This window comes from Lissotriton vulgaris, chromosome 7, assembly GCF_964263255.1.
Source record: "Lissotriton vulgaris chromosome 7, aLisVul1.2, whole genome shotgun sequence".
NCBI classification, from domain to species: domain Eukaryota; kingdom Metazoa; phylum Chordata; class Amphibia; order Caudata; family Salamandridae; genus Lissotriton; species Lissotriton vulgaris.
In genome coordinates this window covers 1,206,665,577-1,206,684,793 of record NC_141695.1, presented here as the reverse complement: position 1 = coordinate 1,206,684,793, position 19,217 = coordinate 1,206,665,577, and the positions used below count along the sequence as shown (strand labels likewise).

Below are 19,217 nucleotides of genomic sequence, written 5' to 3'. Positions count from 1 at the left end.
CTCCACTGCCTCCGGGGGCACAGCCTCAAGCTATCATAGCTAAAATCCTTAACTACCGGGATAGAGGCTGCATTCTGCAAGTGGCAAAGGAACATCAGAACCTCCAGTAGGAAAACAGTAAAGTGTCTATCTACTCGGACTACACCAAGCAAGTCCAGGACCTCCGGAAAGCCTTCCTGGGAGTGAAGCATAAGCTGCGGGACCGGAACATGCATTATATGCTCATGTATCCCCCCAAGCTGAAGTTGATCTCGGGGGGTAAGGCGCAATTCTTTGACTCCCCAGAAGAAGTTTGGGAATGGCTGGAGATCCGTGGGGATGGCCTGCCACCTGGGGAACCAAGGAGCCAGTAGCGACGATGGGGGACTCGGCCGGATGGGGGCTGTTGACGGCAGCAGAATCGAAAGGAATCGCAAGATGCACTGGAAATGCCACAGAGGAGGATAACAATGGGCGATGATGGAACGTTACAGTCTAATTCCCTTGTGGAGAGTGTTGCGGATGTTGACCTGTTGGGAGCTGCCTCGGCTGAGCTGGACACGCAGAATCAGACTCTGCCACTAACAATGGACGTTGTGCCCGAGACTCTGCTGGAGGACCTTCTTGGGGGTATAACTGATAGTGATTACTTATTGCTTGCTGATCCAAACTACTACGGAGGAGTGCGGTGATGCTGTATGGTGCTGGTTGTTGCTGTGTGATCAGGGTGGGGGGGGGGGGGGGAATGAGCCATTTGCTAGTTTGATAGGACTCAGGGGTGGGGATACTTCTTGGCTTAAGCGTATGTGAAGCAGATGTATTCTAGAATGGCAGCAGTACTCTTGAACTATGGTGGGTGGGCGAACCGGAGATGGAAAATCTTTCTTTGTAGTCCCTATTGGGTTCAGTGTGATGCTGTGCACGTCCTGGCACAAGTGGTGGGTCGTCTGTGATGTTAGTCGAGCATTGTCCGTGGTTGGGGAGGGGGGGATTTGTTGGATTAGTTCTTATTGTGTGAACTAAAGGTGTGTTATGCAACAGAGTGTGTTGTTGCAGAAGAGTGTTGAGTCCTGGCACGCTGTTGGACAGGAAGTGTGAATGTATGACCATGGCAGATGTGATAAGTTTCTTAGCTGGAATGTTAGGGGATTAGGCACCTGCAACAAACGCCATAGGGTCCTTTCATTTCTTAAGCAGCATAACATAACAGTTGCCTGCTTGCAGGAGACATATCTGGATGATGCTGGGGCGGGGCGTCTGGCCAAAAACTGGAGGGAACAGGTGTTCCGCTCGTCGTATTCTACATATGCCAGGAGGTGTTGATTTGGGTGATGCATGGGGCTCCGTTTATGCTACAGTACACTGAACAGATGTAGAGGGATGCTATGTTGTATTGCAGGGAAAGCTAGATGGCAAAGATATCCTTATGTAAACTACCTATGCTCCTAATATAGATAAGCCAAATTTCTTTGCGGTTTTGCAGGATCTGATTATTGTAGATGTGGACATGCCCCTGTTATGGCTGGAAGATTTTAATTGTGTGGTTGACCCGGAGCTGGATAGATGCCCCCCTAGAAGGGGCAATAAGCCATGTATGTCTAAGCAATTGCATAAATTAATGAGTGACCTAGGTGTCCGGGATGTTTGGAGGCAGCAGCACCCGACCCAGAAAATATTCACCTGTTTTACACCCACTCATAATACACATAGCCGTTTAGATAGGGTATTAGCTACTGAGCACCCAGAGTTTATGGCAGCAGAGGTTATACATCTGGCGCATTTTGGTCTGACCATGTGCCTGTGTGTTGTTTGGTGCGGTGGGCAATGGAGGTACAGGGCCCCAGCAGATGGCGGCTCCCTGCCGATATCCTGAAGGAGTCGGTCGGTAAGGAGGCAATTTTGAACGGGTTAACTGAGGATATGTCCCTTAATAGGGGCACTGCAAATAACAGAGCCCATGAGTGAGACGCAATGAAGGCGGTGATCAGGGGGCTACTATGGGCTGATGTATGGTGTTCGAAGGCTACTACAGTCTGAGCTACAGGATAGGGAGAATATGTTGGCTGAGCTCCAGGCAGGGCTGCATGGGCAAGACGACGCCCAGGAACTAGAGCGGGTATTATGGAAGCAGGTTGCAGATTCTTGGAATAGGTTGTATAAGTATACTTTCATAAAATATCAACAGTGGCTGCATGCAGAGGGAGACAAATCTGGTTGATTACTAGCCTGGATATTGCGTAAGGAACAGGCCCCCACTTTGGTTACCGGTCTCCGAGCTCAGTCGGGTGAGTTGGTCTAAGCTCAGGCAGCTAAAATGGAGGTGTTCCGGCAACACCTACAAACAGTTTACAGGGCAGACCATCAGGTAAATGTGGACCTTTATATCCCCATTTATGGAGGGCCTACAGTTGAGGAAGGTATCTGAGAAAGATAGGACGGAACTGGATGCTCAGATTACAGAGGAGGAGCTGAGAGAGGGGATACTGGGCATACCTAGGGGTAAGGCGCCGGGAGGTGATGGCTGCCCATTGAGTATTATCAGGCATATTCATTAGTACTGGCCCGGCCTTTGATGCAAACCTTTAACCCCTTCCATGCTCAGGACGGCCGGGAGGCGTCCTGAGCCACGTTGGGCGTGTGCCCAGGACGGCTCCAGGCCATCCTGGCACCCACCCCATGGGCCAGCGATCTTTGTGCCCCCACCGGGGATTGGCAGGGGAGGCCTATCCCAAGCCTCTCCCGCCCCCCTTCCACGTCATTGAGGGATTCCCAACGCGCTGGAAGCCATTTGCTTCCAGCACGTTGGTGATCGAGGAGGTGAGTTTCTCCTCGGGCGGGTGGAGGGTACATTTTTAAAAGGCATCGGAGGAAAGGAAGGGTTTTCCCTTCCACTGATGTCTTTTAAAAAAACATTCCTGCTGCAAGATCGCGTCTGGGGTGCGATCTTGCAGCAGGAATACACTTTTTTTTTTGTTTAAAGGGTCTAATTGTTTTGGGGAGTTGCCCCTTGGAAAAGGGTCACTCCTCTTGGGGGAACAATGTTTGTAGTTTGTTCTGCCCCCCCTTGAGAGGGGGGCAGATTTGCCCGCAAATGTATTTTTTTAATGAATAGGTGCCCACTTTTTTGGGTTAATGGCCATTTTGTTTTGTGCAGCGTCCCCTCGGCAAGGGTTGCTCCCCTTGGGGGAGCAATTTTTGTAGTTTGTTCCGCAGTTTGTTGGCAGATTGGGGCGCAAATATATATTTTGATTAATAGGTGCCCACTGGGCATCCAGGGATTTTTTTTTTTGCCCACCGAAGCTTGGGAGTACAGGGCTCGCGTCGTTCTCCTCAAAAACGGAGAAGAAGGCAGAGAAAGTCAATCAGCGCCAAACGAGAAATCCTGAAGAACAAGTCCTACCGTAGTCTGGAAGTGAGCTGTACCTCACCGTACTTGACAGCCGGGGCACCGCTGAGGGAGGTTCTTGCAGCAGGGCGTGTAGGAGACGCCCAGGATCGACGTCAGGAGAAGGGGCCAGGCGCCGGAAGAAGCAGTCGAATCGGAACTGCAAAGGTGCTTGATGACAGAAGCTTCTCTTTCAGGGACACTCCAGGGCGAGCCAGGTGCCGGGTGAAGCAGCGCAGTCCCCAAGGCCCGTAGCATGGGAGGCGGCAGGAATCACCGGCAAGCAGAAACAGAGGCAGTCAGCGTGAAATCCCAACATAAGACGGGGACAAGGCTCACACCAGGAGGATGGCAGCAGGGGGGCAGAGAGCCAGAAGCCGGAGTCCGCCAAGCAGAAGTCAGCGCGGGGAGAGCCCAAAATCCCCTCAGCTCACCTGGTGATCGGCCAGTTCATAAGGATTCTGCTTGAATCGTCACCACACAAGTTGTACCCCAGCGCAGCTAGAGCATAAGGGCCTGGATACCAGCTTCTATGAACCGCCTGCGCAAAGGGCTGACGGAAAGTATTCAGAAATGAAATGAAGTTCCAACCTGAAAATAATGATGAGGATGAATAAACACAGCAGCAAGGTTTGAAATTGAATTTAAAAGCAACTTAAATGAGGGTATTACCAGTAGACTAGAGGCTCAGACGAGCTAATACTGAATCAAATACAAAATGAGTATGAAATACTTGAAAATTATCTAGGCTGCTACAGAAACCTAAAACAAAAGAGCTCAAAAGTCACCATCAAACGCCTCCTTAAATCTCTAAAGGTGTCCACCGAAGCTTGGGAATACAGCGCTTGCGTCGTTCTCCTCAAAAACGGAGAAGACAGAGAAAGTCAATCGGCGCCAAACGAGAAATCCTGAAGAGCAAGTCCTACCGTAGTCTGGAAGTGAGCTGTACCTCACCGTACTTGACAGCCGGGGCACCGCTGAGGGAGGTTCTTGCAGCAGGGCGTGTAGGAGACACCCAGGATCTACGTCGGGAGAAGGGGCCATGTGCCAAAATTACCTATCACAAACCAACCTGGTTTTGCAAGGGGGGTTCCCTGAGTTTTTGGCCCTGGGCTCGGCGGCCATCTAGGGAAACCTACCAAATCCACACATTCCTGGAAACTAGACATCCGGGGGAGTCCAGCAAGGTATGGCTTGCGTGGGTCCACCAGCATTCTCTTACCCAGAATCCTCTGCAAAACTCAAGTGTTGCAGGAAAAAAACACTTTTTGCCCAACTTTCTGTGTGGGAAAGTTCTGGAATCTGCGTGGATCCACACATTTCTTCCCACCCAGCATTCCCCCAGGTCTCCCGATACAAATGGTACCTCACTTGTGTGGGTAGGCATAGTGGCAGCAACAGGAAATGGCCCAAATCGTACTGTGGAGACTTCAAAATTACCAAAAAGAAAACTACCTGGTTTGGGGGGAGGGGGGGGGGATGCACCTGAGATTTTGGCCCCGGGCTCGGCAGCCATCTTGGGAAAGTACCAAACCCAAACATTTCTGAAAAGTAGACACCCGGAGGAGTCCAATGAGGTATGGCATGCGTGAATCCCCCAACATTTTCCTACCCAGAATGCCAGGCAAACCTCAAATGGTGCTGAAAAAACACATTTCCACATATTTTGTGTGGAATCACTGTGCCGGCACAAATTTCCTACCCCACAGTGTTATCCTTAGTGTCCCGAGTAAAATGCCTTGATTGAGAGTTTACCTGTTATCTGCCTCCCAGAAGGGGGCCCACTTAACAACAAGGTTTTTGCACTGGGGCAAAAAAGGGGCGAGGGCATCAACAGTGGTGTTAGGCCATAACCCCATGCCAAAAGGGGCAACCAAATATTTCGGTCCCCTGACAGGGCACTTGATGGGGGTTTACAGAAAGCCCACTAGACTACAAGACGTTTGCACTGGCCATCCAAGCCTGTACACTGGGCTATACCCTCCAGCCCAAAAGGGAGTAAAACCATCCTTCTTCCCTCTGCAGAAGACGTATAGAGGAAAAACCCAAGGGCATGCTTGCCCTCAATTGCTCCCCAGAAGGGGCAGAAAATGCACCAGGGATTTCAAAATGGTGCCAAAACAAATTAAGATTGGGGCGCACCACACTGACATCTGACCGTACCCCAATCCCAGAACAGGTGCAATCGTTTTTCTACCCCTATGGGGGCACATTGGGCGCTTTACTATGAATATGCCCCTGGTGGGGGCTAAAGGCAGAAAGCCAACTAGACACCAGGACAAATACATACCTATCAAAAAAGACGGGGGGGTTTGGTCAAAGCAAGCATTAGGCCGTGTCCCCGACCCAGAATTTGTGCGACAGTCTTTCTGCCTCCACCAAAGGGGAGCTATATGGGGTGTTTACCTCCAATTTGTTGCAGTAGGACAAAAAGCCCTCTAGGCACTAAAGACAACGTTTCCAAAAAAAAGAATGGATGGGGTCTGCCCGACCAGACATTGGGGGTGCTCCCATCCTAAAACGGGTGCATAGATTTTCTGATCAAACCCTGGGGATGGCTTGGAGGAGTGGTGTACCTTGAATGGATCTTACACCCAATGCCTTGCAAACCTGAAACATTGCATAAAATCCCACATTTTGCTCCAATTTCAAATTTCTGGGAGGGAACTGAGGATCAACAAAATTGCTGCATTTAGAATTTGGCCACACATTTAGAAATGTATAGCTTTCCAGGGTCCCCCGTGGGTTGAAGACCTATTTCTGCCATAAACTGCAAATAGATATACCCACAAAAATTTGGAGAAATTGACTGGTTCTTAAAAAATGCAGAACCTGTGCAAAACATTTTTTTTATACAACTTTACTTATTCCTGAAAGCTGGGAAGGCTGTGATCCTAGCACAGCAATCTTGATACAATATTTTTTTGAAAAGTGCACTTTCCTGCACAGCACCTTTTCCCATTTCCCCAAATGAGTTAAATGTTAACACAAAGCCTAGGTACCTCTAAAATACCCAGGATGTTGGGGGGAAAAGGATGCACATTTGGCATAGATATCTTTTGTGGAAAAAATGTATGAAGTTTTAAGCCCCAATTACCCTAAACATCTTTTAAAAAAAAGGACTTCAGCACCCATGGAGGATAGCCCTAGCAGTCCAGTTGTTACGAAAGTGAGACCTATTGGTTTTGCCAATGCTTTTTTAACTGATTCATTTTTGTTTATTTCTCCTCATCGTTGGTATCTTGGTGCACTTTTGTATCAAATATTGTATTCATTATCATGAAGCACCTTTTTATTTTTTTGCTAGGATGCGCGCTTTAGATGTTGCTTTTATGCTGGGTGTTTCTTTGTTCACCTTGAAAATATACATTTTCATTGTGCTCTCTTAACTATAAGTTGATATTTATTTTTAAATGTATTGTATGATTTTACGACAATTCCCTAAATAAACAGATTTGAAAATTAAATTGAAAAACTAAAAACACTATCGAAGGATACCAGGGGACCGGACTTATTTTTTGATTGCTAACATTTAGGACAACGTAGGTATATTCCTTCGGCAGTTAAACAGCTGATGTTTAACACTATGGCTGCTAAGGCAATTCCCCTCCTGTGCTGGGAATTGCCATTTTGCTGGTGTCATGACGAGCTCAGCTCGTCATGAGCACAGCTCCAGGCTACCTCATGACGAGCTGAGCTCGTCATGAGCATGGAAGGGGTTAAATTATGTGGAAAGTTGCTCTGGCAAGAGTATGGCATTTCTATAAATTCTATAAATTGTATTTTGCAACTTGCAGACAGTAACAGGCATTTTTGATACCTAGAGGATAGTAGATAAGTGTTTGTTTTACCGCTGTTAGCTCAATGCAATGACAGTGTAAGGGAACTGAACATCCATAGCTATTCATACCCATGTGCATTAAATTATTAAGCTACTTTTCTTCTGATGTTGAAGAAGAAAAGCCACACCTATACCTGATACAGCAATTGAATTTTTTAATGCAAATAGATTTCAGTATATAGGGAAAAGGGGTTGTGCGTCCATTGCACAGAATGTTGTATATGTGCCACAATTTCTGACAGATTGCCTGCTGTTGTCTGGTGGCTTCTGGTTAGATAATGAGGCATCAGGATGTCCAGTAGGTCAGTGAGGGCCTAATCAAGGTATGATTTACCAGCTAACCACAATGAAATTGAGCCCTTCTAGATAGAATGAATTCATCTGTATTGTATGAGGTTATCCTGAAAATCTGGCATGAATCTGCTTTGTGATACATTATCAGTTACCTTTCTCAACCCTAGATTCCATTTCCCGAAAAGCACTATTGGGTTAAAGGGCGCTATGGCGGCTGACTGACATGCAGTCGCAGATCTGTGCCAAGGAGGTAACAGAGAAATGACCTAACATTACCCCAGCACTGGAAAATGAGATAGGCGTAGCCCCATGGAATTTCGGAGAGGCAGCTCTATTAAAAAAATAAGGAAATTTTAGGATCCCGGAACCCACTTGCAGGTATTTGCCTGGAAGGTAGAGCTCCTGTCATGCTGGAACAGTGCGGCCTGCCTGCTGCCTCTGCGTAGATTTGCTTTTGCACAGATCGCATGGGGAGGTGGAAGACCAGGGAGACGGTGGCAAGTGCACACACAACTGGGGCCCGCTGGATCTTCTGAGCAGTTCCATTGGCAAAGCGAATCTTGAGGCTGTAAGGTGCATGAAGTAGAGGCCCTAGACCAGGTGGGTAACCCGCCCTGTTTGTATGAATTCAGTGGATTCCTCCTAAGGGCGCCCCTGAAAACTGAAGGTGCGTAGTGAAGAAAAGGGGTATTGCCTACGGTTTAGGGTGGTGAAGGTTTCACCCTCAACCAAAAAGCTAGGAGCCAGGCATAAAACATTTAGTAATTCTTGCCCTATACCGTGGAAGGAAGGGTACCAGGCCCATTGGGCAGCCAAGGTCCACCCTAGAAGGTGGTGGTGGATGCCCCTTTGGTTCTGAAGGTCCAAACACACTCTCAAGAGAGAGGTCTACAAGGTGTAAGGGAAGATCCAGGGCTAAGACGTTGCAGTCAAACTCAGCATCTACAAGAGTTACCCCCTCATTGGACTCTTTCGTCAGGATCATGGCCAACAAAAAGGGTACCTCAAAGGGCCTACCCATACAGATAGAAAGAAAGCTGGATCAGGAGAAAGAGGGGTGTTACTCCAACTGAAGCAAGCTCCAAACCATACAACCTGAGACAGTAAAACATGTATGTATCAGCCATGCAGACCCTGGAGACTCAGGGGCTGCCCCATGTACCTCACAGGAAGACAACAGTAGTGCTGAGGTTACCTCAGGGGTTCCACTGGGGAATGAGGGCCTTGCTGGTCTGTCAGAATTGGCCTTGGATGAAGGATATATTTAAGAACAGCCCAATGCTTTGTTAGACCAGACAGAACGAGCTAGTCCTCCTTTAACAGATACACACATGATCCATAGAGCAGCATCCCTGGAGCAGATACTTTTGAATCTCTGCCAGGAGATGCAGAGGGGATTCAAGATATCAGATTCCAATCAAAAGGGTTTCCTGGGTGTGTGTTAGGCCTTGGAGGCAACGTTGGATGATGTCACACAGAAAACCATGGCACTAGAAGAAAACATGGAAAGGATGGACAGCAAAAGTCAAAAAGAATGGCTCTGGTCTAATGGCACTCAGGTTGTAAATTAAGAACCTCCAGAAGATGGAAAGGTTGGAAAATCAGTCTAGGAGGAATAACCTTCGGATCTTGACTGTTCCAGAGGATGAAGAGGATAGTGACTTAAAATGTTTCATCATCAGCCTTCCTAGAGAACGGGTTCTAAAGGGCAAAATGATAGGCAACCTTGAAAAAAAAATACAGAGATTTTACAGGGACCCCATTAAGAGATCTGAGGGCTGTAAAAATCCCAGGAACATATTGATTGATTTTGATATTGTACTATATTGTCATACAGTACAAAGGGTACCTCAAAAGACCTACTCACAGATTCTGAATTTGGCCCTGAAAAACAAAACCCTAGAATTAAATGACTGTATAGATATCATCAGATCTGACATCGTAGGGCCGCGGAACAAAGGCAATGGGAACCCGGCCAGAGAATTGGGAAATACACAGAAGTTAGGCACTAAAGTTCAGGTAAGGTTTCGAGCCATGCTCAGAGAAATGTAGAATAAAAATGCACAATATAAGATGAGTGGAGCGGGCCTACAAACTCATTTGGAAAATACAGAGCTCAACTTAGAATAGGAATGGTTAGTTTTAGCTGAAGTGGGGGAGTTAAGGAGGACCACAAATAGTGTTTGTTATAGGATAATACTGAGGTTCTATTTGGCTGATAGCATGATGGAAGATGAGGGTGTGGGTAGGAGAACAGGGAGGCATGGGAGATAATTTGGAGAGCTGGAGGGAGATGTGAGTGGCTCTCTCTTGTTTTGTCTCGTCTAGAAGGGAATTGCCTCAGTATGTGTTTCTTCTTTATCCTCCTACCCATAGTCTGTATTTCTTCTTTCTCTTTTGTCTTCTCTTGAAATTGGGGGACATGTTTGGTAGCACATTTATAGTTGTAAAGCCTCCTGAGGCAGGAATCTGAATTAGCATACAGAAATCTTTCATCAGTATCTGGGGATCAGAGGGTTCCTAGGAGGGGGTTACTGGGTGGAGAGCATAATAGGTGTAATATTAAAATTAAAATTAAAAGTACTTAATCTCAGCCTAACATTTGTTTGTTTCTTCTTTACTACAGTGAGTGCATTGCTCTACCTCGGGATGCTGCTGTTCAGCACTTTCCTTCTCTCTCTCCTCCTCCTCTTTATATACTAGATGCAACTGGAAAGCAGGAGATAAGGGGTTATAGTAGGACAGGACAGACAAAACAGTGGGTATATGGATGAAGGAAATGGGGATTTTAACATGGAATGTCAATAGTCTCCTCACTAGAAAGAAACAAAAATTGATCAGTCAGTATATGCAAGGCATCACTGCTCAGGTTATGATGTTGCAGGAACCCCATTTAACAGCATTGGAGTCTAAGGCTTTTTTAGCAGACACCTATAGGTGCACCAGATTGCAAGCGTAAAGTGGGCTTCACTTATCATTACAAATTATGCGAGTATAAATATGGTGGGGGATAAATCCGATTCTTTGGGTAGGGGGATCATAGACAAGCTTAAATATGGGAAGAAAACCTTCATGTGTGCTGGCTATTATGGCCCAAATTGTGATGAGGCATTCCCTCTCAGTAACTAGGGTGTGCATTTACTGGATTTTCCCTCTCCTGTAGTGATCGGAGGGGATTTTAATGTCCTGCTGAATGAGGAACGTGAAAGATCATCTCAACTGTGAAATTTATGTTCCTCTACAGCAGGGAGAACTTTGAACAATTTAATTCATTATTTCGATCTAAGCGACATGTGGCGTAGAAGTGCTGGCACTAAAAGAGGGTACACCTTCGTTAAAACAATTTCAGAACTTTTTCAGGATAGATTATTTTGTGGTGGGCAGGCTGTTAGTACACAGTATGAAAGGGGTTAGGCATATTCCAGAGCACTGCTCAGACGATTTTACCGTCTTGCTAGTAGTGATAAGAATTCCCAAAGTAAAGACCAACTCTAGGTGGACAGCAAGTAGTGTCCCCGTTTCTAGATCCTTAAGTAATACATGTATTAAGGGACAAAATTAGGTACTTTTTTAGTAATAATCTTGGGTCTGTCCCCTTAACCATGGTATGGAATGCAAATAAGGCACTTATCTGTGGTATCCTCTGTAAGAAGGGATCTATTAAAGTGAACAAATCATGTGAAAGGATGGGACGTTAGAGGAAGATATTGGGGTACTGAAAAGAGATGGGCCTAATCTCAGATGAGGAAGCGGAAGCAATAAAGCAAATGCAGTTAGAAAATGCAAAGCCTTGATGCAGTTAATAGAGAATATAAATACAGTGAAGTTGAAAGAGAGCAAGCTGGCGCACTTTGAATATGAGGAAAGATGCAGTAGACTTCAAACCTGGAAAAGACCAAATAGAGGACATCATTATATAGATAAGTTAGAAGCATGCATATTAAACATTTCTGATGCTTTATACATTGAGAGAAGTAGTTTTAGTCTTATAGATATAAGAAAATCGTTAGAGGGAAAACAGCGCCCACCTCTGTCAGATAAGTAACAACAATTCCTCTTAGGGGGAAACCATAGAGGAAGAAAAGTCTTAAGACATTAACAGATTCTGTAATGAGAAGGCAATAGGCCCTGATGACCTGCAGTGGAAATTCAATAAGCCTTGCAGATCATAATTCCAATTTTTTTGTCAGGCGGTGTTGGGAATAGGGTTACTGGTTAAGGGGGTGACACAAAGCAGTCAGGCTTAACTTAGTTGCAATATGTAAAGTATTCATGCAGCACTCTAAATAGTAATAATGTCAAAACACAACACTAGAAAAATCCCATATCAGTGTAGAAAAATAGAGTAAAATTGAAGACTTGTGAGAGCTGGGAATTCGAAGAGAGTTCAAGATCATAAGCAAATAAAAATGTAAAAAGAAGTCTCCATCTGGTACAGCGGGTTAGTGCATGCGGATGACAAGAACTCATAGATCCCCATCCACCCTAAGGAAGGTTAGTTGCCAGCGGAGGAGCAGCCACGTATTTGGCAAGTATTCTTAAGACTTCTTTATTCCACAGTTTAATCTGTTTTCCTTAGGAAGAATTATTTTTCACACTCTACAGATTCTACTTGACTCTGAAGAAGATGGCAAAATTCACCACAGGGGCCATGCCACCCTACAACTGATCCGGGCAAGAGAAAATCAGTGATATACATATGTTTGATACAGGCCCTATGTTGAACAATTTTTAGGAGGATGTGAGTAATATGCTATCTGTAATCGTATACCATCAAATCAAGGTAAGCCCCATTTTGATTCTTTTTGGAACAGATGCCCAGCTTAATTTGACTATTCCTCAAGACCAAAAGAGACTCTTATTTGTCATGATCTTCCTTGCTAGGAGAGAGAGGAGTATAAAAATGGTTGTAGTCAACACTCAAACACCACGTAACGCGTGGAAAACAGTACATAAATTGTGCAAACTAGATCTGGATTGTACGTCAAGAAAATCAAAGTGTGGCGGCTGGTAATTGACCAACCCAGATCCTGTGATAATATCTCTATCTGCTGAGATGCCTTATGTGCAAGAGTTTCCCACGCATTGGTTCATTTGGCAGAAACTCTCAGATGGAAAACGGGTGCCAAACTGTTGGGATTTACATCATCTAACATGAATGAGAACTAAAAAAATAAAATAACAATAAAAAATTGATTCCATTCCTCGAGTGTATGTGTCATTTCAAATTCATATTGTCACCTTTCCCTCTGTGTTTTTTTCCCCGTTTAGGCTTCCCATCCACCTTTCAAGCCTCCCGTTCCCCGGATCAGAGAAAGGTTCAACCGGATGTGGAGTCGGCGCGCCGCACAAGATGGCGGCTTAGCGGCGATCTCCTCTTCCCGAACGCCCAACGCAGCAATTTTGTCCTGATTTTGCCGGAATTTTCTTCAAACGGAGCCAAGCTTAACTCGGGGGAACATGAGGCGAGCCTGTTGCTCTCCATTTTGCCGATATGCAGTAGTTTTTGCCGAAAAACGGCCCGCTTTCATTGCGGCCGCCATTTTGTTTTTTCCACTTTACTTCACAAACTGCGCTTGTGCCAGTTTTTGCAGCGTAATGTCTATTTTTCTGCGTCTCTGCATTCTTCCTGCCGTCTGCCTCCTTTTCTTGCCTTAATAAGATGCCTTTATGAAGAACCTGTACCAATTGTGTGAGAGCTGCCTCGCTTCATGCCTTTTGGCCCGCCATTTTGTTGTCTGCATGGATTCACCTTCCTTCTTCAGCTGATTGACTGTTCTTCTTTTCTATTGGATTTTTCGGCTTCTTTTCTATAACTCCTACTGCTTGCTGACTACCAGATTGTTTATTTGACCACTTTTTCTACAAGTTCTATTGAGAGCCTGTAACTTTGTTTCTGGTTTCATGTGCCTATATGGGGATGTTGCGTAACCTCAAGCTTTCCACGCCTACTATACCAGGTACTTCCTCAGACTCTGATTCTGCGATTCCTGACATGGAGGAACAGCTGTCTCAGAAAGAAAATTTAGCTCCTGGGGCGATCCAGAAAATGGCTTCTTCCAGCAAATTACCACAGCTGCGTCGTCGAAACGTCTAAAGAAGGATCCCCCTTCTCCAGGTGCATCTTCACATAATGCCTCAATGGACCTTATCCTTGAAGAATTTCGTGCACTGAAACCCTTCATGGCTGAAACCACAAAGACCTTACAGTTCCTTCACGATAAGTGGTCCTCTTTGGAATCTCGTGTTCTTCTGGTGGAACAGTCAACGGAATCCCTTCACACTTCCTGTTCTCGGATCTCCGTTCTAGAAAAAAACATATCACTTCTGAGGAGGCAGACGTAGGATTTGGAAAATCGAAATGCCAGGAATATTCTCCGAATTTATGGACTTCCTGAACATATTGAGGGATCTAATCCTACTACATTCTTTCAATCTTTTTTGCCTAAAATTTTGGATCTCCCTCCTTCCTCCACTTTCAACATTCAACATGCGCTTAGACTGGGCCCAAAGATCTCTGCCAAACCCCGTGGGGTTATCATGCTGTTTCTGCAATACACTGACCTTCTCCAAGTTTTATCGGCTGCCAAATCTAAAAAGCAGATTGTCTGGGAAGGTCACCGCCTATACCTTTCCCTAGATGTGGTTAAAGTGACATCGGACCATCGGAAACAATTCTTGGATATGCGACCACAGTTACGAACTCTGAATGCCAGGTTTGGCTTACTTCACCCTTGCCTCTTCAAGGTAACCTACAAAGACAAGACCACGACGTTTGAAGATCCACTTGTTCTACAAGAATTTCTTCGTCAACATGGAGCTGATGTCATGGACACTGCAAGAGCTGTTTAACCACCTACATTGAACTTTAGTTCCTTTTCTAGTCTCTTGTCGTTCCCATCATGTCATTGTTATATTCCCTTGATATTCACTGATATTGTTTTGTTATCATTATGTCTTGTCCTGCTATTAACCCTTTGTATTTTCTCCTTTTTTCCACAGATATGTCCTTCCCTTTACATCCAGGTGTTACCCATACGTTGTGTTACCTGCTGGATTTTTCGGTTGTTCGGTGGCGTTTGTCTCGTTGTTGATGTCGTCACCTTCTTGCGCCGTCACCCCCATTCTGTACCTGTTGGTATGTTTTTTGCTTGTCTTTTCTTGCTCTCTTCTGTCCACTATTTCTTATTCTTCTATCTCTTTCCTTCCTTTTTTCCTCTATTTCTTTTTCTCTTCTCTTTGGACTTCACCTTATTCCTTGAATTTTATCTTCTTACTTGCTTGTATATTTGGATCTTTCTCGTTCCTATTTTATTTCATTTTTTTCTCTTTTCTACCTTCATTAAATCTTTAGTATCATTACTTTCTTAGTTTAATTCCGAGTAGTTACTTGGAACGTTAAGGGTTTAATTAATCCTATTAAACGGCAACGAGTTTTATCACATCTTGCTAGACTCAAAACTGATGTCGCCATTCTCCAAAAATCCCACCTTTCGGAAGCTGAGGCTTTGAAGCTCAAACGTTGCTGGGTGGGTCATGTTTTCCATTCCCCGGCCTTGGGTAAGAAAAATAGAGCTGTGATATTATGTCATAAAAAGTTGAATATTTCTATTGTTTCTCAAGAATATGATGTTGCGGGCGTAGGGTACTTGTTAAACTGGCTATTGATAGAATACCTGTAGTTATTTTTAATGTTTATGCTCCCACTGGTGTTGATAAATCGTTTTGGCCTGCTATCTCAGTTAGGTTGGCTACTCTCGACGAGAAATATGTTATTTTTGGTGGTGACTGCAACCAGGTTTTCGATCCCATCCTAGACAGAATTTCCAAAGTTAAATTTATTGCCTCCAAAATGCATTCCCAATTTACTGCCTCTATCCAGAACAATGCACTGGTTGATATTTGGAGGCTCTGCAATCCCGATCTTAGAGAGTACACTTTCTATTCCCCATCTCACCACTCCCAGTCCCGTATTGATAACCTTTTCCTTAGTAAGCCCTTGGCTCAACTTGCCCTTCATTCAGAAATTGGATACATTTTAATCTCCGATCATGCACCCTTTTTGTTGATATCGACCTCATTCCCTTCTCCCCCCATTCTGGTCGCTGGAGATTTAACAACTCCTTACTTCTTGACCCTTCATTTTGCTCTAAATTTTATGATTTTGCTTCTGAATTTTTTACACTTAATCAGACTTCAGACTCTCCCTTTGTGATAGTTTGGGGTTCTTTTAAAGCTGCAGCCAGAGGTTTTAATATTGATTTTGTTTCTCAAAAGAAAAAAACAATCACTGTCCAAGTCTGCTCAAATTTTGACTAATATTAAAAAATTGGAATACTCTTACTAAAACTCTGGTTCTGAATCCTCTCTCCGAGAACTTATTGACACTAAATTTGCTTTCAATAAGTTCACTAAAAATGCTGCCTCCAATACCTTACTGAAATGTAACTCTCGCTATTATGGTGGTCAAAATAAAATGGAGAAGTTGTTGGCTAACTATCTTAAGAAACGAAGGATAGGACGAAGATTGATTCTATCCAAGGCCCAGCTGGTACATCTTTGTTTAAAGATAAAGACATACTAAATGAATTTGTTTCGTTTTATAAAAATGTATATACCCCTGAATCTTGTCCTGACACGGCTGACATTCTCTCTTATTTTCAGAACATCCCTTCTCCTCTTTCTTCTCATATTGATTTTCATTCACTTGATTAGGATATCTCCCTTACTGAAATCTCCCATGCGGTCTCAGTCTTGCGTCATGGCAAAGCGCCTGGTCCAGATGGTTTTACTATTGAGTTTTACAATCATTTATCTTTATTCCTTCTCCCAAAACTCCTTTTGTTGTTCCAATCCTTTTCAGACTCCGGTTCCTCCCGTGGGACCGTTTAGGAAGCCCTGATTTGCTTAATCCCCAAAGAAGACAAAGATCACACTTTGTGTAAGAATTATCACCCCATCTCTTTAGTAAACACAGATTATAAAATACTCGCAAAAATTTTAGCTCTCCGTCTCGATGCCCTTTTACCGGATTAAATTGGTCCAGAACAATCAGGTTTTGTTAAAGGTCGACTCTCCTCTGATAATTCTCATGTCTTCTTTAATATCTTAAGTAAAGCCCCCTCACTCTCTTACCCCTTGGCAGCCATTTCCCTTGACGCTGAGAAAGCTTTTGACAGGATAGGATGGGATTTTATGTTTCAAGCTCTCACATGGGTAGGCTTTGCCCCTAAATTTATTTCTCTTATCTCTTTACTTTATTCGAGTCCTCATGCATCAATTTTTGCCAATGGTATGGTGTCAGATTATTTCCCATTACAACGAGGTGTGAGACAGGGTTGCCCCTTATCCCCCTTATTATTTGTTTTAGCTTTAGAACCCTTTTTGACGAAAATTAGACTTGATGATAATATTTCTGGTTTCCACTTTGGTTCTCAGCAAACTAAATTATCAGTTTATGCTGACGATATTCTTTTGTAGTGTTCCAACCCACAATCTTCTCTTCCTTTCTTCTTAAACCAAGTCTCCTCCTTCTCAAAAATTAAATATTTGGGGGTTTGGTTTGCTCCTCGTTTATCAGACACTCTTAAACTTAATTTTGACTATATTACTAAAAAATTAACAACGGTCATTGACTGTTGGAATCCTCTTTTTCTCTCCTGGTGGGGACGCCTAGACTCTATTAAAATGATGCTAGCTCCCCTTGTGTTATATACCATCTTCATGATCCCTATTCAGATTCCTGCCTACTATTTCAAAGCAATAGATTACCTTTTACTTAAATTTTTATGGAAAGGTAAAAAATCTCGGATTACTATTGCCGTTCTGAAAAAAAAAAAATCGAAGGGGAGGGATTACAGTTCCGGATTTTAAAAATTACCATAAAGCTTTCTCTTTGAAGCAGGCTTTGCGTTGGCTCTCACCTGATCTCCCCTTGTACCCTCCTCTCTGGCTTAAATTAGAATCTTCCTTCCTTTCGCCTTTTGAATTTTGTAAGATACTTTCTTTCTCTGCTAACGTGGCTTCCCTTCGCACCCCCGTTATCACTCATTCTCGAAATCTTCTTATCCCGTACTTGTCCTCTTCCTATCCATCTCTTTCTTCCATTCACGTCCTACCTATTTGGCATAATCAACACCTTAAGATTCAAAATCGCTCTCTTTTTTGGAGGTCCTGGCACTCCCAGGGCCTCAAATGGATTTCTCAACGTATTTCCTCCAATCAGCCTCTCTCCTTTCTAGACCTTCAGACACAATTCTCTTTGCCTTCCTCTTCCCATACGCAATATAATTTGTTTCTCCCTATTCTTACTCAATACCTGCATTCACTTCCTAATACTAATGATATCCCTGCTACGTTCATTCCCATATCTAATGCGCTAGAACACTCACCCTCAGCCTCTTTTCTCTATAAATCAATTCATTACACAGTTGATAGAGATACGTCTGGAGTTGAGTTGACTTGGGAAAAAGATCTTTCTCAAAATTGGTCAATCCCCTTGTGGGACAGAATTTGGTCAAAAATTCACAGTACTTCTAGAGCTGCTAACACCACTCAAACCTTATTTTTCATTTATAATCGTATTTTATTTACTCCATTGTCCCTATCATCCTTTTCCCCAGAAACTCCTGCTACTTGTTGGTCTTGCCCATGCCGTTCTGCTGACTTAAAGCATATGCTTTTTGATTGCCCGCCCATTACGCAATTTTGGCTTTTGGTCTGGTCCCAACTCCAGAAAATGTTCAAATTTCAGTCCTCTTTTTCTATTGCCAATATTTTTCTGGGCTCTCTTACCCCTATTTTTACCAATTCTTCGCAACACTATAAATTGATTGATCTTTTAATAGCTATTGCTTTCCATCATATTACCTCTAATTGGAAACAAGCTTCTGAAGTCTCTTCCCGTGCTTGGTGGAATGCAGTGGGTTTTAATCACCGACTGGATACTAATTTGTTTCCTCCATTTACCTAGCAATCAAACGGGATTTGTTATGGCTCCCCCTTACCAATTATTTGTCCTTGGTTGCTCCTCCTCCACCTCTTCCCCAACCTCGAACTGTTGAAGTCCAAAAACCACTGTGATTTTTCTCATTTGCTTTATTAACTTGAATATTGTTATTTGCTTTATTCTTATGTTCTAATCATCTGACATTGTTTTGTATTTTGCCCTAGCTACTTACTTAGCATTGTTATTTATTTAATTTTATTTACTATGCATATGTTGTACAGGAGATATTTTCTTGTTTCTTTAATATTTGATTGTTTCTTCATTTTCTGTCTTTGACTCTTTTTACTTATTAAATTCAAACTTAAAAAAAGAGAAAGGTTCAACCCCTCAAGAGAGTACTTCTGATTAGTGATTTGGCAATGCATATTTGTACTTTCATTGGAGTGTCTTTTCTAGTCTATGTTCATAAATTAAAGCTGGGCTTTTTATACACAATCAGAGAAACCATATTGGCTATTGTACTCTATGACTACATCTGAACCCCCTTTAATGTAGCAGTATACAAGGTCAGCACTAAGAGAATTTCAGCCATGTCCAGTATGTCATAGGGCAGTGAGCAGTGATAGAAGCAAATAAAAGAGTTTTTAAAACAGGAAAGAGTTCTAAAACCAAGTTCACTCTTAAGGAACTAAAGAAAAGAAAAACATAAGCAGGAGAGCAGTGTGAGAAAAGGAAAGTGGACACATGAAGGTACAAGCAAAAAAGCAAAA

The 19,217-nt window shown here is 43.6% G+C and overlaps 1 protein-coding gene across 2 annotated transcripts in view; it reads right to left on the bottom strand.

Moving 5' to 3' along the window:
* The window catches only part of LOC147703193 (dynein regulatory complex subunit 11-like), a 404,962-nt gene that overhangs the window by 323,831 nt on the left and 61,914 nt on the right, over positions 1-19,217 (bottom strand). The window lies entirely within an intron of this gene.